General features: G+C 42.2%; 1 protein-coding gene across 1 annotated transcript in view; it reads left to right on the forward strand.

The window, feature by feature from the left end:
* The window catches only part of THSD7A (thrombospondin type 1 domain containing 7A), a 432,531-nt gene that overhangs the window by 71,375 nt on the left and 337,256 nt on the right, over positions 1-23,900 (forward strand). The gene's annotated exons all lie outside the window — the stretch shown is intronic.

Consider the following 23,900-nt stretch of genomic DNA (forward strand, 5'->3'; position numbering starts at 1 on the left):
GTTAATTCCGTGCAACCCCGGTGAAGTTGCCAGCTGAAAATGGGAAAGGGTTGCAGTTTTATTCTGGAAAGAATAATAAATAGTATTGCTATCTCCCATTGTAGGGGCTTCCTTCCTTCCCAAAGGGAGCTGAGTAACCTACAAGTCACACACCAAAGTAAAACTTAAATATAATTTTTTATTGTAAAGAATACAACACACACAGTAAGTTATTACTACGTGCTTATAAGCCATTAGCGCGTCGGGTTGGAGGAAAGGCACTCCCCACCCTGTCTTATGTTATTACTTGATAGGTCTCGGGAACCCGACCCTGCATTCAGGGTGGCGAGACTACCTCCTTTATTGGGTCCTCAGCCTTGTCCTTCCCGAAGTAGTTTCACCTGAGGCCTCGTTCTTATGATCCTGATATTTTTTTCTACCTTCCATTACCTTTGGTTTCTCTAATTACATACTGGTTTCTAGCCTTATCACCTTTTATGGGTTAGAGCAAGTCTTATCGCATGCTGCCAAGCAGGGTCACTTCAGGCCTTGCTGCGGTTCCTCTTTCCAGAGTGGCAAAGGGAGTTACTTAGGCCATGCCGCAGTTCTCCTTTCCACAGCTGTTAGTTTGGGTACTTTTCCAGAGCCGTTACATTACTCATTTGCAGTTCCCTTTTCCTATTTTCAGCAGATGCATTAGGTGAGTATCCCATGGCCTCTGGGTTCCGTGAAGCTGATCCCCCCCCCCCCCCCTTTCGGGGTATCAGTTTGGCCTCCTCCCAGAAGCTTTTTTGGGACAGGCCTCACAATCTTTTTTTGATTGGTTGTACTTGTATATATTTATGTTGAATTTGTAGGGTGATATAGTTGCTAATATAGTTTGCTAGACTTTTGATTTGTTACTATAGTTTTTGGGTATAGTAGGTAAGTATATATATATTAAGAAGTGTAAAAGAATTATGTATAATAATATGATAATTATGGGATGTAAAGTAAAATTTATTAGTTTTTGTTTACGTAGGATTATATTTTAAGAAAATATTATATTAATGGTGTTTAGATATTGATTTTCATTTTGTTGTTAATTTTAGAAGTTTATTTTTTTGGTCTATTATATGTAGGTTTGTTTGTTTTATTTGTTTAAGATAATAGTATAGTTATTAATTATTTTTAAAATTTTTTTCAATTGTTGGTAAAAAATTTTTTGAAGGATTTAATTATATTGTTTAATTTATTGGGAAAAAACCTTTGTTAAGGTTAAGGATTGGGAGTAAGTTGGTTATGTATAGATATGTTTTTTATTTTTTATAGTAGTAGTGTTATAATGATATTTTTTTAATTGGGGTTTGGGAGATTTTTGTTATTTTAAGTTATTGGGGCTATTGAAGTTATATATAGATATTTAATGGTATTGTTAATTATTATAGTTCGGTTGAAAATGTTACTTAGAATTTAATTTTTCATATTTTTTTGGTGTAAATGATAGGGATTTATTAGGAAGTTTTTATGATGGTATATTTATTTGTTTTTCTTGTTTATTTTTTAGGGTTTAAGAGTTTTTTAGATTGAGTTATTTATTTAGTGTGGGATTTGGGGGTTTAAATTTTTTTTGTATTATTGGGATTGGGATATATTTATAGAGGGGTTAGGTTTTGGTTTTTATTTTTATGGATTTAATACGTATGTATTTTTAATGGTGTTTTTATTTTTGAGATTATTTTAGTAAAAACAGGTTTACATTTTGGGTAGTATTTTGTATAGGAATTGGATATGATTGCTGGGTTTTTGGATTTCATTTAAAGTGTTTTTTTTTATATTGGTGTAGTATAAAAGTTTGTATTGTAATATAAGTTACAGTAGAATTTGTTTTGTTTGTGAAGATTTTTGGTTTTTTAATATTAAATGTATGATGGTATGTAAGTGTTTGAGTGGTTGTATTGTTACAGTGATAGTTTTGACGTGATTTTTTGGGTATTTTGTATTAGTTATTATTTGAATTTTTTTTAATGTTTGGGTAAGTTGTCTTATTTTAGGAAATTTATTTTTTATAATGTTTGTATTTATTTGATTAAGTGTAGTTTTGGTATTTTTTTTAAGGTGTTTAGAAAGTTTATTGTGTTTTTGTGGAATTTTTTATGTAGGTTAGAATTTTTTTGTTAGGTGGTTAGGATAGGTTTTGTTTATTTGTAGTATTATGGGTGTACTTGGGTAATATTGATGGCCTCACACCCATATGTTTAGAACCACTAACACACTTACAGGCTGGAGGATGACCTTCTCAGTTTCACAGCAGTAGAAAGGGATCTTGGAGTCATAGTTGCCTCCAAGATGAACGTGAGTCATCAATGTGCTGAAGTGATCAACAAGGCTAACCACACTTCATCATGCATTAGCAGATGCGTGACAAACGGGTCTAGGGAGGTGATGCTTCCCTTCTATGCAGCACTGGTCAGGCCTCAGTTGGAGTACTGCATCCAGTTTTGGGTGCTGCACTTTAAGAGGGATGCGGAGAATCTTGAGAGGGTTCAGAGGAGGGCCACATGTATGGTCAGAGGCCTGCAGGCAAGGCCTTTAGAGACTGAGGAGAGAGTGATGGACCTTTGCAAGAGAAGGCTGAGAGGTGATCTTGTGGCTGCCTATAAATTCATCAGTGGAAGGCAGCAGGGAATAGGAAATGCTCTATTTACTAGGGCATCCCCTGGAGTAACTAGGAACAATGGCCACAAATTGACAGAGAGCAGATTTATGTTGGACATTAGAAAGAACTTCTTCCCAGTAAGGGTTGCCAGAATCTGGAATGGGCTTCTAAGGGAGGTAGTGCTCTCCCCTACCTTGGGGGTCTTCAAAAGGAGACTGGACAAGCACCTAGCTGTGGTCATCTGACCACAGTGCTCTTTCCTGCCCAGGACAGGAGGTCAGACTCAATGACCTACTGAGGTCCCTTCTGACCATAACATCTATAAATCTATGAATCAGGCTTAAATACCATATAAAATTTTAAAAAAGAAAAGAGAGGTTCCTGACCCTATTTGTTGAAGTTTCCAGACTGTTCTTATCAACCGATGGGGATTTGAAATTCTGATATGCATCTAAGACCTGGGGCTTTAAGAAAAACATTGTATAGCACAAAACTTCCAATAAAACAGTGATAGTTGACAATTCTGAATAAGCAGAGAGAATTATTTATTGCTCTGCAAATAAACTCACAGAGTTGCTCTTTTTATTTCAAATAATTCTCCAGAAATGTGGTGCTATGAGAATTTTTCTTCTCCCCTGCACACCCCACAACCTTAGATTCATAGATTGTAGAGTCAGAAGGGACCACAATGGATCATCGTGTCCGACCCCCTCCCCTGGCAGGAAAGAGGACTGAGGTCAGATGACCCCAGCCAGGTGACTGTCTAGCCTCCTCTTGAAGACCTCCAAGCTAAGTGATAGCACCACCTCTCTTGGAAGCCCATTCCAGATCCTGGCCACCCTTACTGTGAAAAATTTCTTCCTAATATCTAACCTAAATCCACTCTCAACTAGTTTACACCCATTATTCCTAGTCACTCCCTGGGGCGCTTTAGTAAACAGCGCTTCCCCTATTCCCCATTGACCTCCCCTAATACATTTATAGGCGGCCACAAGATCTCCCCTCAGCCGTCTCTTGTGAAGGCTGAAGAGATTCAGCTTTCTCAACCTCCCCCAGTAGGGTGTATCACGAAGTCCACTAATCATGCGAGTGGCCCTCCTCTGGACCCTCTTGAGATTCCCATGTCCCTCTTGAATTGCGGCATCCAAAACTGGACACAGTACTCCAATTGCAGTCTGACCAGTGCCGCGTAGAGGGGGAGCATCACCTCCTTCGTTCTATTAGTCATGCACCTGCTAATGCACGACAAGGTGCGATTGGCCTTGTTGATGGCCTCGTTACACTGCTGGCTCACGTTCATGTTGGAGTCAATTATGACTCCAAGATCCCTCTCTGCCTCTGAGCTGCTGAGAAGGACACTCCCCAACCTATAGGTGCGCTGGGGATTTCTCCTTCTGAGGTGAAGTACCTTACATTTATCTTTATTAAATTGTGTCCTGTTTCTCTCTGCGCATTGATCCAACCTGTCAAGGTCGGCCTGAATCTGCACCCTGCCCTCTGGTGTACTAACTTTGCCCCATAACTTGGTATCATCAGCGAACTTGGAGAGGGTGCTCTCCACGCCCTTGTCCAAATCGCTGATGAAGATATTGAATAATATTGGTCTGAGGACCGATTTATTAAAAATAACCATTTATCCCTATAGACTTCTTGTGAGTTAATACATTCAGATTTGTCAGGGAAAGACCAAATTAAATTCTCATAAAAGAAATTTAAGGGCACCTATACATGAGCAGTGAGGCTATTCCAATGTGCTGTAATTACACCATGTTGGAGCAGACTCAGTTAATCAAAGCTACTGGAGCATGGTAGTTACAGTGCTCTAGTAACCTCCAATGTCCCATGTATTAATGTCCCTGCACTTAAAAATGGCGATGGGGGTGCTTTATCTGAAGTAGTGAGCTTTAGATAAAGCGCTTGAATGAGCTTTAGATAAAGTGCCCCGCCACCATTTTTAAGTGCAGAGACACTGATACACAAGATGCTACGGGCGCGTTAGTTACAGTGGCTCTTAACTGCTCTAATTAAAGCACTAAAATAAAGTAAAGTGAAAAAACAATCAGTAAAGCAAAATAAGAAACCAGCCACCAAAATGTTCCACAAAATATGTGGTTTCTCTTGTGCCTTAAATTTAAATGTGTGGCAGTGTAGCCCTATGGTGTAGCCCAATGCTGAGATGCCTGGGGGACTTGGATTGCAGTCACATGGCACAGCCTGATTAGGGCTTCACTCCACCCCTTGCCAGACTGGCAACAGTGTGGTACAACCTTGCATAAGGTTGCTCTGTGAAGTTTTCAGCATGTCGTTTCACAAGAAGCCCATCAGCCTAGCCAGGGTGATGGGCTGCGGTGAACTGTGGGAATTAGTGCAACTCTTAGGACCTGCTGGGCAAAGTAAGCAACATGTGGCATCATAGAGAACTGGAAGGCTATGTGTTAACCCAGCACTTCAATGATCTTCACCCTGCAGCTCACCAGCTGGGCTGTTTGGCACAGGGAAAGGTTAAACTCCCCAGTGAAAAGCTTCTCAGCTCCCCTAATAGGAACCTTGCTAGCCCTAATTGGGTTGCAAGGTTTCCATTACAATACAGGGAACCCCTGCTTAATGCTGTTTCACTTAGCGCTATTTTGCTATAACACTCATTTTAAATTGATACTTGATTTCACTTAGTGCTCAGGAAGTTTTGTTATAACACTGGCGGTCACTGTCTTGGGTCATAAAAACAATTGCAGTTGCCACCTTGGGTCATCAGATACTTTTCGGTTTCACTTAGCGCTTGTTTCACTTAACACTTGGTTTTTCAGGAACCAATTAAAAGCGCTAAGCGGGGGTTGCCTATAATGGTGCAATAGAAATTGGTCCCTTATTCTAGTAATTATGTGTCCTGACATACATGTGTGCAGTCCCATCACTCCATTATTTTAACATCTGCCAGGGGTTTTAGTCATCAAGAATGGCTCCAATACAAGAATAGCTAGTTTTTAAGCATTTTATAGAAAAGCATTGTTTATGAAATGTACTAGTAGTTATTTGAGAAGAAAAAATCCACAGTACATTCCAAAGCTTTTGCTCTTTTATCTGTACCATTATTTAACATCTCATTCTTTGGTGCTAATAACGATATGGATATTAATCCCAGCAGCATAAAATCATTTCTGTTTTTTAAATTAAAAGGTCATGCATGTACAATACAATATGATATATTGGTAATTAAATGATTAACTTCTGATAATTTTAGTTAGGCTTGTTTGCTTTTGTTCATCTTGAACTGACGTTACTGTATGTATTCATCTCATATCTCCATTTAGCTTTTGGTTATGGCATGAGAGGCTAGTTATTATAAATTAATATAAAATAAAGGTCTAAGCAAAACTCAAGATAAATGCATGACCTTTATTTTGGTTTTATGTATGGTTTTTGTTTACATGTATGGGCAGCTGTTCAAGATAGCTAATACACTATCTCTTAATTGTTCTGAATTTTTTTACAAATAAAGAATAACGTTGGAACAAAGCTCATCTGACATGATTGTTCTTTTGCCTGCCAATACAATTGCTAGTTCTTAATCAGCTAAATTTACAATATTATTTGTTTGTGTTTTTCTGCTTTCTTACTTTAGACATGTTTGTAAAAATATGCTGTACTGGTGTGACATACGGCATCTACATTTTTATGAATGCCTAAATACATTTCAGTAATTAAATAGAAGTAGTCTCTTGGAAATACCTATTCAGTTATAATGGCACTGTGCAATCATTTAATATAGTTTTCATCACTAAAAGATCTCTGCTGTCCATTTCTCTCACCATCAAGCTAATGACTTGTGACATCCTGACAGATTATTGTAACTCAGCAGATGGCCTTAGACTCAGTCTTTAATCAGACTCAAACTGAAGGTTTGGCTTTGCTGTCTGCTTCATTCTTAGCTATTGAATAGTGGTGGAACAGATGGATTCACTCCTACTACCAAAAGTTACTTTATAGTGTACTCTTTGGTGCAGTAAATGCCGGTATAAATCATACCAACTATCACTGTGCATTTGGATTATACATGATAAATTAGCATAAAAGCATAAAGGTTTTTAATTTCTTGCCGTTGCAGTAGCAAGGTCTTGATATTACTTTTGTCTTCCTACTCTTACCTATAACATTTTATATTTTTGCTTTTCTTTTTCATATAGTACATTATAGCTGTGATGGGTGAGAAAGATCATCCTTTTGACTAAGAGGTTGTGTAGGCAAATGCAATGAACTGGTTTTGATGTGCCAGGAGAGTCCTTCCAGTTCTATGGTCTTAAGTGTAACAGAAATATTATAAAAAAAAAGTCTTTTCATTCTAGGGAAACAATTGTAGATATTTGGGCAAGTTCCATTAACTTCCACTTAACAAGTATATGAGAACTAGGAGGCTTTGCATCAAAAGACAACTAAGCAGAAAAAGTTACTATTTACATTAATTGAACCTATATATCAATGGTCTGTATGCAATTTTCATTTTTAGTAACTTTGAACCTGATAAAATGGTTATGTATAACTCTTGTTAATGGAATCAGGCTGTTTAAGTACAGGCTTGACTTTCCCTAAAACAGTAGACTCCAGACTTTTTAAGTAGAAGATCACTTTTGGAATTTAAAAGCAACCCAAGATCTATCGCCATTCCCCTGCCCCCCTCTAGCAGGTAATCCTGTGGGGAGGGAAGTGGGGTGCAGATCGAGGCAAAGGGAGAAAAAATTACTTGGGTTGCCCCCCCCCCCCCCCAGCAGGTAAGTCTGTGGAGGAAGGGGCAAGGGAAGGAAAAAGAGCCATAGGGAGGCAGATTAAGGCCCCACTTCCTTCCTCACCACTGGAACCTCAATCTGCCCCTCCTCTCCAAAGGCAGTGAGGGAGGGAATGGGGCTGGAGCCCCCTACAGCTGGGGCTCTGCAGTATGGAGCTGTGGGTGGCTCATTCAGGGAGCACGGGGGGGGGGCACTCACCCTGGGAAGGTACAGGGGGCATGTGCCCCTGGATCTGCACATGGGGCGGGATGGGGCAGGCTGCAGCTGTGGGCTGGGGATGGACTCCTCCCAGAGGGGGAGGGGGAGAGAGGCTTGCCTGCCAGGAAGAGCTTGGCCTGCAGTGGCAGTGCTGGGAGCAGGGCTATGGTGGGGCCTGCAGCCACCTGAAAATTAAATGTTGCCCCCAGAACTCTCTTCTTAGCACTGCTGCTGCCTGCCCCAAACACAGTGCAGCCCAGCCTCTGCCTGGAACAGCTTGGCACAGCCTGCCCCTTCCCCCCCACCCCCCAGGGCATGGGAGCTATGTGCCCAGGATCTGCACAGGGTGGGGCGGCTGCTGCTATGGGCTGGGGCTTGGATATTGTGCTGGGATGTTTCCTGTGGAGGCTGGGATGTGCTGCATTCAGGGTGGGCAGCACTGGCTCTGGGTGGGGGAGCTGGGGGGCTACAGTGAATTTTTTGTGTGGCTGCAGCCCCTCCTGTAACCCCACTTCCAGTGCCACAGCCATGGGCCAGGCTCTTCCCAGTGGGCCAGCCCACCCTGCCCTGCCCTGTGTGCAGATCTGGAGGCATGCTCCCCCTGTGCTCTCCAGGAATGTGTGCTCCATGGTCCCCCATATGAGCCGCTTGTGGCTCTGTCCCACCCTATCCCACCCCGGCTGCAGGGCCTGCCCCTGCTCCAGCCCCACTCCCTTCCTCATCACTGCTGAAGCCACCCACACTGCCCCGTGTTGAGAAGGCAAATGCCCCTCCCATCTGTGTGTGGTGGAGGCAGCTGCCATTGCAGGCTGGGCTTAGTACCCTGAGCCCTGCTGCAGCTGGTCTGGGAATGGCCAGATGCCATGCTTGTCCTGCTGCTGAGCTGAGCCACACCCACATGTGGCCAGCTGCAGTGGGGCTCGAGGCATAGCGGCAGCCACCTTCACCACTTCTGCCCCATGAAGAGCTGGGGGAGCATATGGCTCCAGGGCCTCTACCAGAGTGCACCTAATGGCGGGAGCCCCCTCCCCACACCCTGCTCCTATCCTCCCCCTACCACCTGGCTGATCTGGGGCCCCACTTACCTTCCCCTGTTCCTGGCTGGGCTGCACCATCTCTCCCTCACCGTGAGGGTCTCAATCTGGCCCCTACCTCTTCCTTCCCCCAGACTGACATGCTGGGTTCGAGGCCCACCCCCTCCCACCACTCCAGCCCAGGATCAAGTAAAGGAGGCTCCCTCATTGACTGGTCAATTTTAGGACCACTGTCTTAAAATATTTTAATTAAAATTGTCCAAGCTTTTTTATGATTTGTAGATAAGTATTCTTAACAGTAGTTGAAACAGATGGTGGCAAAATATAAGCCTGTGAAGTTACTGGGTTTTTTGTGGTGATTCATGAGCTATTTAAAAAAGAATATACTGATTTATAAATCAGGACATGTAAAACAAGTATACAAATAACTGTATTTTGTGTATAGGAACTGAAGAAGTTGTTTCAAAAATACATATAATTAGGCCATTAATGCAATATCTGTAATGAAAACTTTCTTGTTTTATCTAGCTTTTATATAGATATATTTCCAGCACCATTAATGTTGCTTATTGTTTCTGTCCAGTCTGTTCTGTTCAACTTAATGTGCTCTCCTATTAATTCACTTTTCTCTGATGATATAATCTTGCAGTTGTATCTCAAAATAAAATGATAAAACTATGATCTGTGGCTATAAATAGATCTTCTATCATTACTACCTTGGGACAATAATTGATCTCTTGGTCATTCAGTTTGTTTGTGTTGGGTATTTTTTTTTGGGGGGGGGGGAGGGGAGGTTATCTCTTAAAAGATTTTATTTGTTTGCTATGCAGTCTTGTACCTCAACTGTCTGTTTTGGAAATCAATAAACACAGAAACATTCCACCATCTCTGAACATAGTCTTTGCACAGCTCTGATGCAACGTTGTGATAATTTCCACTATGGATAGGAAGACCACAGTTAAATGGAGGACTGTGCACTACAGTTGGAGTACTATTTCAGTATGAAATTTATTTCACAGGCAGATGCTCCTTGTTTTCTTGTCAAAACAAAGTTTTCAGTCTGTTAGGCTTTTAGTACAACCATGATTTTATGCCTGTTCTGAGCCCAATAGAGGTTTCAGTTGGTCTGGCTTTCCTTTTTGAAAATAAGGATTGTGGGGAACAGGCAATGTGCAAAAGACCAGTCCAATGTCCCACTTCAGCTCCATTTTAGCTCCAGTGTTTGGGACTTGAGTGGTTCATAGGATGTTTCTAGAAAAAGGTGGTTTCATCCCGTTTGCATTTGTGTGTAGATTTAGGTTAGTCATAATGTCAGGTATTGAACATCCTAAATTGTACAGTTTCTTCACAGAGGTTTTTGTTCTTCTGTCCTTCACCTTCCTGGCAGGGAGAGACAACAAAGAGTAATATCCCTATTTATTTTCTCATGGAGGAAATGGAATTTTGGGTAAATTAAGTATGGCTATATATTAATAATTTACTTGTATAGAAACACTCTCCTGACCTACCCAAGCCCTCAGGAGTGCTCAGAAAATATAAACAAGCATAGACTAATTAAAACAAAAAACCTTAAACATGAAGATGTCCTACCAGAAATGGGAAAGCAAAGGAGTGGAATTTCATATTTAAGATCAATAGCAGTCATTCTGTAAGCACCCTCAGGGATGGCAGAAGGATAATGGGGAACAATGAAATGAGATCGAGTTCCTGGCACACTTAATCCCTCACCAGAACCTACCAGAGCACCAAACCCAATCACCTGTCAACTTCAGCAATGGTATTTTTAATCCACAGATGGCATTTGAGTATAGGTACTTCATGATGCACAAAACTCAAGGAGCAGATGTCTACATGACGTGAAGAATGACTAATTATAAATGTGCAAAGTTGCAGAGATTCTGGGTGTCACAGCAGCTGTAGTATCTTAAATCAAGTGATTCTTATTAAAGGATGTGGTCGTCTGAGTTTTTAAACTTTGGTGCAGGCAAGATGCAAGAACAACTTTAATATGTTTGGATTCAATCAGTAGGATTTACCAAAAAAGACTTAAAAATATGCTTGCCTATAGCTTGAGTAATCCTTGCTGCAATATTCCTGTGTGGTGTTCACTATCTTGTATATTCTCACACTTTTTTATTAGTACCTAGTCATCCTGGGTAGGTTCTACAACTATTGTCCTGTTTCAAAGATGGTGGGAAGGGAGGACTTTTAAAACAAAAATATAGTGATGCCACAGTAGTGTCATACTGTGAGGTGCTAAACAAAAGTGCTTTGAGAAAATGGAAAATATATATAATCAAAGCTGGAATTTAGTGGGGGTTAGGTTCTAATATAATTTAAAGGTTTGTAGGTAGAATAGATTTTCACTTATCACGGGTTGTTAAGATCTAGCCAGCAAGGATCACCAGAAGCATTCTGCCTCTTTGGACACTGGCACAATAATAATCAGTATGAAGATTTTCATCTACTGAATCAAACCACACCAGTTTCTTAAATGTTAGAGGTATTTTTTCTAAGTACTGAGTTGGGTCATTAAGGGAGGGTCTTTTTAGGAATTTTATACATGGATCTGAATTATTTGTTTTCCAAAGTTCTTTGTAGTTTCAGTAAAATATAGTAACGTTTTGTTTTACTGTTTTGTAACAACTCAGTATCAATTCTTGGGTTTTAACTGCTAGCAAATTGTTTATACTCAAAGTGTGTAGTTAAGATCATGTAGTAGGATCCTGGCTAAAGGGGCCACACTGGGGTGGAGCCTGGGTGCTGCACTCACAATGGGTGTTTTGCCCTTTTATCTTTATATCCCGCCTGTCACTACTTGATTTTAATGAAAAGGATATCAAGAGGTGGTACCTGACTGTAATGCAGTACGTTGAGATGGGTTCATGTCTCAGCATCTGAGCATCTTCTGTGGGAGTCTGCCTCCCCTACACCCCAACCCTTTCCACTCAGGTGTTTCTGTGATGGTATCAGGGTAGGTGCCTGGTCCCCTAGGCACCTTCCTTCGTGTAATGGAAAAAAGGACTGACTTACAAAGAAAAACAGAATGATCTGGGACCGTTGTGGGATGGTTGAACTCTGTTATTTTGGCAAGTATCTACCACCTATGACATACTTTAAGGCTGAAGCTAGGCCTATGAACAGAGGATGGACATATTTATGTTGTATTACTTTGTTAATTCTGATGAGGTACAGATATGTCCTACATACTCTCAGGTGGCTAAGTCTCTTCAGGGTTTGCCCCCCAGTCACAAGCCTGATTCACAGGCTTGATCATGTCAACCTCTGTGGGTAGCTTGGGGCCACTGGCACTATTAAGCCCCATGAGACCCTTGTAGCTACCTGGCATGCAGTGTCTGCAAGGTGGTGTTGCAGGGCACTAAGGTGTGCCTGCTCCTTAAGGGCAGAAACTGCCTAGAGAGAGGGCCCTAGAAACCAGGCAGAACCCCCACAGGTGCAGGTTGCTGTGGCAGCAGGCTAATGTGGGAATGAGCCGGCACCTGCACCTGGTCAACTGACCAGAAGGAGTCAGTGTCCTGGGCACATATAAGCCCCAGGGCTGAGGCCAGTATGGGTTAGTTCTGTGGCAGTAGTCAAGGGGGAAGGAGCTCTCATAGGGGAAGCTACTTGGAGATGCTTGACTACCTATTCTGCTGCTGGTAAGATTAAAGGGGTATAGGAGCTCATAAGTGCTGGTAGGGAAGAGGCCCATTAAACTGAGAGAGAAGCTTACCTTCTTAAAAGGGACAGAGTGTGGACCCTATCTTATTATTGTTAACTATCTTAGTGTTGTAGCCCAGGGGCTTGTGTTTTCTGTTGTTATTGAAACTGGTATGGCTGAGGCCATTGGGGCACACTACAGTGTGGCGAGCCCAGTGCCAGAAAGGGTGCAGTGACAGGGCTGCGGTGAGCCCAGCACCAGAGGGCACAGCAACAGGGCTGTTGCGAGCCCAGCTCCAGAGGAAATGGGCGGAAATTGGGCTGCAGCAAGCCCAGTGCCAGAGGGCGTGATGACAGGAGGCCGAGCTAGATGGAAGCCTTATAAAAGGGACAATGTTTAATTGCCACCTGTGAGGCATCAGGCATGGTACAGGGGAGTTTTGAAGCCACACATCTAGCCCATAAGGCTTAGGGGGTATCATAAGGCACCTCCCAAGTGTGGTACCCAGTAAGGGGTCTAGCAACCCACAGGATTTAGAGGAGTCTGTCAGGACTGTGACCAAGCAGCAACCCAAGTGCAGCCTCCCGATTCATTATTTAAACCAGCAGCACTTGGCAGGAAGACTTAGTAGGCACCCATAGGGTGGAGCTGACATAGTCACAGGGCCTAGGGACATCATGGCCATCTGTGGGGAGGTGTCGTAGGTCTCCCTCCCCAGCTCCATCTTCCCTGTTATTCTGCACCTTACATGGGGCGCCCTTGGAGACTTCTTTGGAGTTCTTACGTCCTGCCCTCTACTCGCCTGCCACGTCTTGATGGAAATTATTGTTGATGTTCTTGCGAGTGGGAGACTGCCTATTGTATTTTGTATGTTGGGGTCTTTTGCCTGCATGGGCCTGACCCCTGTCTTTCTCTAGCTAGGCCTCCCTGTCCAAAACCCACCAAACAGGGTGTGACTCAGTCTCTAGTCTTTTCTGGTGTCGGGCCTTGTTACAACTTGGCCCCCTGGTCCTCCTTGGGCTCTTGGTGCACCCCCCAAATGCTGCGCGCTCTCTGGCACTGGGGGGAGCAAGCATATTGGGTACAGAAGGGTCTCATTGCCTACTGCCAGGATAACCCAGGATCCTGTGGGCCATGGAGCTCCCTGACAATCATCCTGGTGAATATAGGGCTGGGACGGGTCCCTGTTATAAAGTAGTATTGTTCATCTTTGTTGACATCTCATATTTGCTACAAAGTGATTGTAAGGGTACCAAGGCTGGTTGAAAACTCCCTAATCTCCAAGTAAATGCCTTAGAGGATAATAACCAAAGAAATTAGAATAATTTTTTCCTCAAAGGTATACTGGAACCATTTTAAAGGCTTCTATATTTTCTTTCCTGATATTTCAGCCATAGAAGCAGAATGTGAGTAATTACTGAGTGCGAATATTTATGTGCAGATTCATTCCCATAGATTGTTTATCTGTGAGGTCTGCTGCAGTCGCTCCAGAGAATTTGAGAAATGGCCTAAAGGAGAGACTGAAGCTCATGATATAGAAAGTAGTTCTCCACATATGGGAACTGGCTTCATAGAGAATTAACTTCAAATTATTTAATTGCCAATACAAGTATCCTGTTTTGGGTGAAGCTTACCTAGAACCAGGTACATTGCAGTAAGACTCCACCCATCCAGGGATACTCATGAAAATTTTTATTTGGTTTGACTAATTTTGGTTTAAGAATGCCTTCCACAAATAACAGGGAACCTATCGAAATTAAACAATGAGTGTGAATTGCATTATAAATTCATCAGTTGTTTATGAAGTTTTACTAGTCATTCAATATAAATCAGTTAGTCAACTCTTAATTGCCTACCCTGAATTTATATTTTAATTCACCTATCCATACCATCTTAATAGTGAAATTAAACCAAATATAAAGACTAAATTGGTAGATTTTAACTGTGCAGTCAGCCTGTTTTCCTCTTTTCTTGCAGTAAATTTATTTCTCTTTTCTAAAAATTACAGGTATAAATATCATTGCTAGACTTTGGTAGAGTTCAGCCCCATTAAAGTAAAGGTGCAACGGGATCTGATTCACGATCCCAACAATCATGCCTGCTGCCATACTACCCATGCATGGGGAGACATGATTGTGGGGTTGGGAATCAGATCATAATAGTGCCTTATTGCTGGTGTAAGGGGAGCCCAGGATCATGATCCCAGCAAGTAGTAAACTGGGTATCTGCTACACCTGTGGCTTGGAGTGTGTTTGGAAAAATAAGCTGCAATATTTCTATTTTCTGATTTCATTGAGACACCCACTGTTACATTTTTGAATGCTTGTTAGGATAAATTAACAATTGTGTTTCTGTGAATGCTTACAATGAATGCTTCTGTTAAACTACTTTTGCATAACATCTAGGGCATCTTGGCAGTGATCATGTGGTCATGAACATACAAAAAGGGTCCAAGCACAGTTGACATGAATTAATTAAAAAAAAAAATAAAGAGAGAAAAATCAGTAGACTCTACAAAAGCCTGATTTCCCAGTTCAAATCACAAGGCAAGAAAAAAGTTATCTCTGGGCTTCTGAATAGCCTGTTGATCCTTTTGTTTAGGAGAGGAAGTAGATTGTCTTAAAGTAGGAAGTAGGAAAATGTGGTTCAGACATTATTCAGGCAGAGGTGCATATCCACCCAGCCTTCTCATTATCAAGAAGATTGTAGTATTGCTCTTGGGATAATTGTGTGTAGTGTGTGTATAGTTTTTATTTTTCTCCTTATGGGTCCAGGAAGACATAAGAGAAGTAAAGCTTTCTAGGAGTGGGAACTGTTGGCACTAGATTTAAGACCCAGATACCATGTTCCCTCAGACTGACTATGACCTCTCCATTCAATTAATAGAATGGAATCAATGGGCAGAAAACAACAGAATGCAATTCAACAAGGAGAAATGCAAAGTGCTACACCTAGGGAGGAAAAATGTCCAGCACACCTACAGCCTAGGGAATGACCTGCTGGGTGGCACGGAAGTGGAAAGGGATCTTGGAGTCCTAGTGGACTGGCCCCCGGGGGTTACAAGAAATAATGGCTACAAGCTAGCAGAGAGCAGATTTAGATTGGACATTAGGAAGAACTTCTTCACAGTTCGAGTGGCCAAGGTCTGGAACGGGCTCCCAAGTGTGGTGGTGCTCTCCCCTACCCTGGGGGTCTTCAAGAGGAGGTTAGATAAGCATCTAGCTGGGGTCATCTAGACCCAGCACTCTTTTCTGCCTATGCAGGGGGTCGGACTTGATGATCTATTGAGGTCCCTTCCGACCCTAACATCTATGAATCTATGAACTGTGACCTGTTGTCACCTTATCTCATGTTATAGAACAGTGTGAACCATGTCTTTAATTTCCCAGCCAGTGTGTCTGCTTGTTGCTTGCCTGTATCAGACACAGAGGGCCTTGGAGAAAATTTCTCACAGATGGGCTTTTTAGAAACAACTCTTGCTGTTGCCCTGGACCGTTATTCTAATGCATATCTACTTTACCTATAAGCCAATTCCCAAAAGCAAACCTCCAAATACCATTTTCTAGCCATCAGAAACCCAGAGTTTACTAGTGTCAAAATGAGACATCATGCATACCATTGGTTGGGGGGTTACCTAAATGTTTCCTTTTCAAAGGACCTCTGGAATTCTGCATCACCCTGCTCTTCAGCATACTCTGCTGTCTGTGAGCTCTGGTCTTAGCTGCAGGTCAGAGACTGAGGGGGATGGAGCAGAGGACCAGCAACCTTGTATGGTGCCCCTTGGCTGCAGAGTAATCACCAGTTCATTCCTGCTAAACAGGGATAAAAATGTTCATTTAAACAAACCAAGGGAATGCCAGGGAATGGTGTTTAAAATGGAACTGCCGCAGTGAAAATGGGATTTATATTCACTCTAGCTTCAACAGACTCTACCAACTGTCTGTGAGAAAACAAGGTCTAATGGCCAGATGAGAGCTACTTAAAATCTATATGACAGCAATTCTGCGACAATTAGTTTAATCCATATTTCGAGATGAAGAATTTACTTAAGCATATTAAGATTTCACCCTTGTACAGTTAAGTTTCTAAAGACCATATCGCTGATTATGCAGAGGATTAGACCAGGAGATTCAGGCTGATGTCTAAATCAGTTTCCCAAAATACTGATGAAGTCATGTTGTAATCTATTTAAGGAAGACTTTATACTTATCTCAACTAGTTTTCTTGGTCTTTGCATCAGCTATAATGTGAAGTAGGGATAACAATTATCGCTTGCTTTCACCTCTTCTAGGCATAGAAAGAAAATGTGGAGTGTACTGAAAACTGCTGTATGATCTTACATTTCTCACAACATATCACTTTACGTATATGTTAGGTAATCTCACATAGAAAGCATATGCCTTTAACTATTTGCTAAGTATGAAAAGAGTTTGTATTTCAGACATGCTCACCAGCTTCCTTCGCTTAGAATTAGAATAACATGTTTGCAGAACCTTGAATTTTTCTGTAATTGTTTTCTCTTCATAATATACAATTATCTTTTTTAATTTAAAATGAAACGAATACTATAGTTATTTTGTTTTTTCCAGGAAGTTGTTTCATGAATCCTTATTTTTTAAGTGGCTAAAAATACAAATAGAACACATTGTATTATAACTTGCATATTTTGGCATGGAAAGATTGCATAACAAAGAGCTTGTCTAACTTTCATTTATGTCTGACTGCCAATTTTATGCTCCACTCCAAGTGCACTCCATTTAAAGTGGATAATTAATTCTTATAAGCAAAGTTCTGACCTTTGTATACTGACCAGGTTTTGATTAGCCTTTACTTTCTGAGGTCAACCTTCTCAGACAGCCCCAAGGTCGCTCTCAGAAAGGTCAACCCTGTAATCCACTTATAAACTGCTTTCTTGTTCTCAGTCTCATATGTCTTTTGCAAGTTTTCTGTATTGAGTGTCACTAGGAATATTATGTGATCACAACTAGGTATTTTGTCCAAAAGGAAAAAACAAAAACAAAAAACTTCCTATGCCCTATTCTGCAATCTCAGATAATGTCAGTCTCAAGGCAATCAGTGACTGTGAGCTACAGTTGGCCTCAATAGTAATAATGTATGCACTAGGGCTGTGTGAAGCTTCAGTTGCTAATTCGAGTTGGCAGAGATTTGGCCCAATTCAGTGGCCAAATCTCTGAATCTGAATCAAATCAAGAGACCCTTTAATCTTTCTGAATCAAATCGGAACACTCCAAATCTATTTGGAGAGATTTGGAAAGAGACGATGATTTGGACATAGACACAGCTTTAAATGCTTATTCTACACATCTCAAGGTACCAAGTGGCTTGGGGGGCACTCAGAAGCAGACCCAGAAGTGGACCAGAAGCACTTCCTGTCCACTTCCAGGTCCACCAGGGAGCACTCGAGGGCCCCCTCTGTGCCCTCCCAGCTCAGTGACTGGTGTCTCCTGGGTCGGGGGGGGGCACCCAACATCCCACAGCAGCTGATAGCTGAGCTGCAGGGCTGTGGGGGTGGGGAGGGGCAGCATGCTCGGTGGGGAACCCAAAAGTGGATTGGAAGTACTTTCGGTCCACTTCCAGGTTCTCCGCCGACCATGTGGGGGGGCTCCCCACGCTTCCGTGTGACGCTCCATCCACCCCACCATCTCAGTGTTCATGAGCTGTGCCTGGTACCTCGAGGCATGTAGAAAAAACATTTAAAGCTGTCTATGGCAGAATCACTGATTCTCCGAATCGGCATTGAATCTTCAGATTCGGCTGAATTGAATTGGGAACAGTGATCCAAATCAACAAATTGAATCACTGTCCCTGATTTGGGCCAAATCTGAATCGAATACGGCCCATTTCTCACACCCTTAGTATACGCCTGAATCTCCTTAGATGTAGTCGAAAGGGACTTGACCGGCTATATGAGGTTTAACACAGCTTTCAGTTAAATTACAGATTCATATTCAAAATCTAGCTCTTGGGAAAAAATGTGTCTTTATGAGACACTCTGGAATACTTGGACCACAAATGAATGAATGGAACAATTTAATCCATAAGGTGTTTTTTTTTTTTTTAATCTGTTATAGTCATGCTGTTGACAATATTCTATATTGTATTTAGTTGCTTCAGAGAGCTTCTCTGAAGCACGCAGAGAGAGTGCAACTCAATTTCAGGGTGATGCAGCGTTCGTAGCCATGGTTCTAAAAGGAACAGAGGGCATGCCACCTTCCTAGCTTTTAGTTTGTCACCCCAGTGCATTCTTGTGGTGATACCCTAAGGAAATGAGCTAATATATGAGCCTGTGTTCATATTCTCAAAGGCATTTAAATGCTGAGTAAGAAAATAATATTAATTATGTGCTTTCTACTGACCTTAAATTTGGCTGCTTTACAGTATCCTAATGTAATGAACTGACTAAAACAACAACAAGAAACATATTAGCCATTTGTACATTGGCTTCAGGGATGGTTTGATTGTGTAAAACATCTCAACACTTTGCTGTAGACTTGTTTGCCAAATATGTTGCAAATGTGCCTCTCTTCCTCTTATCTGCTGTAGCAGGAGCCTGTAAACAAAATGAACTTTTGTTCCATTTCCCAGGATAGCAGCAAGGGGCCTGAGCTACTTTGTTTTTATTTTCTTCCTTCATTTGTCTCAGCTGGACCTTGTTTCTTCTCCCTTCCTTTATCTCTGTCACTTATCAGCAAAGCCATGAAGTAAATGCAAAAGTGGGTGACCCTGAGGAAGTGCAAGCAGAAATGGGCAACAGGGGAGGTGTTCTCATTTTTCCTGAGAAATAAGGGCAATTGGCTAGTTACATTAGGTGCCTGTACACAAAAGGCATGGAGTCTGGGAAACAAGCAGGAAGTCTGCACAGTAACGGAACTATGATGTGCTTGGAATAACAGAGACTTGTGGGATAGCTCACATGACTGGAGCACTGTCATGGATGGGTATAAACTGTTCAAGAAGGACAGGCAGGAGAGAAAAGGAGAAGCTGCACTTTATGTAAAAGAGCTGTATGATTGCTCAGAACTCCAGTATGACAGTGAAGCTAGGCTTGTCAAAAGTCTCTGTGTTAGGGTCAGAGGGGAGAGCAGCGAAGGTGGTATCATGGTGGGGGGTTTGCTATAGATTCCAGACCAGGAGGTTGTGGTGGATAAGGCTTTCTTCAAACAGCTAGCAGAAGTTTCTTGATCACAGGCCCTAATTCTCATGGGGGACTTCAATCTCTCTGACATTTGCTTGGAGGATAATACAGCAGTGCCCAAGCAACGCAGGAAGTTTCTGGAAAGTGTTTGGGACAGCTTCCTGATGCAAGTGCTGGACTGGCCAACTAGGGGCCATGCTTTCTTGACCTATTGCTCACAAACAGAGAGGAATTGGCAGGGAAAGTAGGCATGGATGACAGCTTGGGCAGCAGTGGCCACAATGTGACTGAGTTCAGGATCCTGAAGAAAGGAAAGGAGGAGAGCAGCCAAATAAGGGCACTGGACTTCAAAAAGCAGACTTCGACTCACTCAGGGAACTCATGGGCAGGATCCCCTGGGAAGCCAGTCTGAGGAGGAGAGGAGTCCAGGAGAGCTGGCTGTCCTTTAAAGAAACCTTATTGAGAGTGCAGGAAGAAACCTTCCCCATATGCAGTAAGAATAAACCTTCTCCACTAGCAAGTATGGCAGAGGACCAGCTTGGCTTAGCAGGGAACTCTTCAGTTAGCAAAATCACAAAAAGGAAGCTTATAAAAAGTGGAAACATTGTCAAAAACTAGGGAGAAGTATAAGAGTATTGCTTGAGCATGCAGGGATGAAGTCAGGAAGGCCAAAGCACAACTGGAGTTGCCATTAGCAAGAGATGTTAAAGGTAACAAGAAGGGTTTCTACAAATATATCAGTAACAAGAGGAGGATCAGGGAAAGTGGGTACCTTACTGAATGGGGGAGACAACCTAGTGACAGAGGTTGCAGAAGAGGCTGAAGTACTCAATGTCTTTTTCACCTCAATCTTCACAGGCAAGATTAGCTCCCTATAGTTTGGGGAGGAGGTGAGCAGCCAACTGTGGTGAAAGGACAGGTTAGGGACAGTTTAGAAAAGCTGGATGTGTACAAGTCCATGGGGCCACACACAATGCACCCGAGGGTGCCTAGGGAGTTGGTCAATATGATTGCCACTGGCCATTATCTTTGAAAACTCATGGTGATCGGGAGAGGTCCTCGATTGGAAAAGAGCAAATAAGAAAGGGAAGAAGGAGGGTCCAGGGAATTACAGACTAGTCAGCTTCACCTCAGTCCCTGGAAAAATAGTGGAGCAGGTCCTCAATGAATCTGTTTCTAAACACTTGGAGGAGGAGGAAGAGCTTAGGAGCAGTTGGCATGGATTCACTAAGGGCAAGTCATGCCTGATCAATCTGATTGCCTTCTCCGATGAGATGATTGGCTCTGTGGAAGCAGGGAGAACAGTGGATGTGGTATATTCCTTGTTTTTAGCAAGGCTTTTGATATGGTCTCCCACAACACCACAACATGCTCGCAGGCAAGCTAAGGAAGTTCAGGTTGGATGAATAGTCTATAAGGTGAGTAGAAAAACTGGCTGGATCATCGAGCTCAAAGGGGTAGTAGTCAATGCCTCGATGTAGATGTAAGAGTGTTGCCAGCAGATCAAGGAAAGTGATTATTCCCTCCCATTCAGCACTGGTGAGGCCACATCTGGAGTACTTGGTCCAGTTTGGGTCCCCACTAGAGAGAGAACATGGACAAATTGAGAGAGTCTAGCAGAGGGCAACAAAAACAGTTAGGGGTCTGGGGCACATGATTTCTGAGGAGAGGCTGAGGGAACTGGTCTTATTTAATCTAGAGAAGAAAAGACTGAGAGAGGATTTAATAGCAACCTTCAACTACCTGAAGTGGAGTTTGAAGTAGGATGAAGGTGGAGTGTTCAAAGCAGTGGCAGATGACAAAACTAGGAGCAAGGGTCTCAAGTTGTAGGAAGGGAAGTTTAGATATTAGGAAGAATTTTCTCACTAGGAGGGTAGTAAAGCACTGGAAAAGGTTATCTAGAGAGGTTGTGGAATTTCCATCCTTGGAGGTTTTTAAGGCCTGGCTAGACAAAACCTTCTTGGCTGGGGTGATTTAGTTGGGGATGGTCCTGCTTTGAGCAGGGGGGTTAGACTAGATGACCTCCTGTGGTCCATTCCAACCATATTTTTCTATTATTCTGTGACTCCACTCACTTAATGTAGACTTGTATAACTGAAGGAATAAAAATGCCTCTGAGCCTAACTGTACAAGGACAGCACATTTTCCTCCCAGAATCTGGGTTGAAAATATACTGTGACAGGGTTTGAGACATCCAAATTAAGTGGAGCATCTGAAAAAAAAGTTACTAAAATATATATTGATAGATTGAAAAGACTGTGCTAGATAGTATATGATTCCCCCATGCCCCACTCCCCTCATGGCCATGTTTAATTCAAGTGATTAGGTCCTAGGTTCTCTATAAATTGTCTGTTATGCCCTTTTTTAGCATTACTGAGCAGTGCAAAGTACACAAGTATTTTTGTGTTCCATATGGCAGATAGGTTCTAAAATTGGCAGTCATTCTAGTTGGATGGGTTATTGATGAAATTGCTGTTCAGATCTGATGACAATTTAATACAGTACATAATAACTGGACTGAATGACCTTTGGTGCAATTGACGTTGGCCTTTTTCCCTGTTAAGTGACCGCTCAATTTATCTAACTTATAGGAAATATTGTGATTGTTAAATGAACTGTCTTAAACAAAGATATCTACCATTCATCTTGAAAAGGTTGAGTGAGCACTAGTAATAAGAAAAGGTCAAAGAGCATGATTTTAAATTGTTTAAATCTAGTGTTCGTTTTCATCTATAAAAGTGGTGTGATATAGCTACATAGCTAAGGGTTGTGGTATTGGTAGTCTGCAACAATGGTATAGAAAATGTTTAAAGAGCACCAGGCCGCTGGAATATCTGATTTATAATAGTTTACTTCCGTTGTGTTTTACTTTTTACAACAATTGTATAATCCAGTTTAGTTCTATAACAAAGTTGTGTGGGACTATCAGAGTAGAAATAACTAACCGTTTAACAGATTAGGAAATGCATATTTCTTTTGCCCAGGTTAATTGCTACATGTCAGGCAGTGACACGTGATTAAATATCATCTGGTTTAGATATATTTGTATACATGTTCTTCCTAAACAATCCTGCTGCCAAGGGATTTGGATCAAAACAGAAAAGTATTCAAATGTAGTGATAAACTAGAGGAAAATGTCATCAAACAGGAGGTTACGGAAGTAGATAAAACAGAGGGGGAGATGCTGTTGATGTTGTTTTTTGAAGCATATGTGGGTTTAATTAATAAGGCATATTTACAATTAATTACTATGAATCTTGCAGTAAAATTATTTGTGTCAGGAGATTCTCATGCAGTTGAGTGTCATTATTTTTTATAATTAGCTTAACTTAGATATAGAACGTACTGTAACAGGGATGGCCAGCCTATGATACAAGTGCCACAAGTGGCATGTGTGTGAGATGCAGCAGATCAGGGAGGGGACAGAAAGCGGAAAGCAAAGCAGGATATTGGGCAGAGGAAGGGGAACAGAATGGGACTTGGGGAGGGAACAGGCCTGATTTGTGGTATGCCTGCCAAAAAGGATGGCAATGACTGTATTTTAATATTGTATCTTATCAAATTGTAGTAGTCCTTTTAATATTGACTTTAAATATTTTGGGTGCCTATACACAAGCAGCAAGGTGTGGAGGCCAAGTATAGCCGGAATTGGGGCCTCACCGATGGAGTGGAATTAGGCACAAACGCGTACTGGTTGAGTTGAAAAGAACTTTACTTACAAACTGACGTACAGGGACTTGCGTCGATGCACACAGTGTAGGTACAAGCAAAAGCACACCGATGTTTTCCGAGCATGCAGGGTGCGGGGTACGTCAGGACGGTCAGCGACAGGGAGTGTTTGGTGGTTGATCAGGCCTCCAATTTTGCTCCAAGGTACACGAGGAACTCGTTCCCAATGTATACGCGGAGTTCTCCAGCTTGGGCGAAAACTACGCAAGCTTTTATATGGCTAGTGAGCCAATTACTAGCCGCCGGGTATGAATAATTTACAATGAGCCAATTGGTAGCATGCATCCAAACAGTGCAGCTGCTAGTTTTGGTGGGAGCTGATCACTGCACCAAGGCTTTTCCCGCCGTAGCGAGGCATCCCTTGCACCGAGCACTCGCATCGTGCTAAGAATTCTGCTGTCGAGGCACTTTTAATTACTAAGCACAGACACAAGGCTGTTCCAATGTGCAGTTACAATTGCAATTATAGCATGTTGGGCTAGGCTTGATTAATCGAGTCTGCTGGAACATGGTAATTACTGTGCTCCAGCAGATACCAATGTCTTGTGTATCAGCACCCCCATGCTTAAAAATGGCATTGGGGGCGCTTTGACTAAAGCTTAGCGAATGAGCCCCCACTGCCATTTTTATGTGTGGGGACACTAATACATAAGATGCTCCAGGCGCTTTAATTAGAGCAGCTGTCAGAGCTGCTTTAATCAAAGCACACCTCCCACCCCCGGCCCAC

Source organism: Alligator mississippiensis, chromosome 5 (genome assembly GCF_030867095.1).
Source record: "Alligator mississippiensis isolate rAllMis1 chromosome 5, rAllMis1, whole genome shotgun sequence".
NCBI lineage: Eukaryota > Metazoa > Chordata > Crocodylia > Alligatoridae > Alligator > Alligator mississippiensis.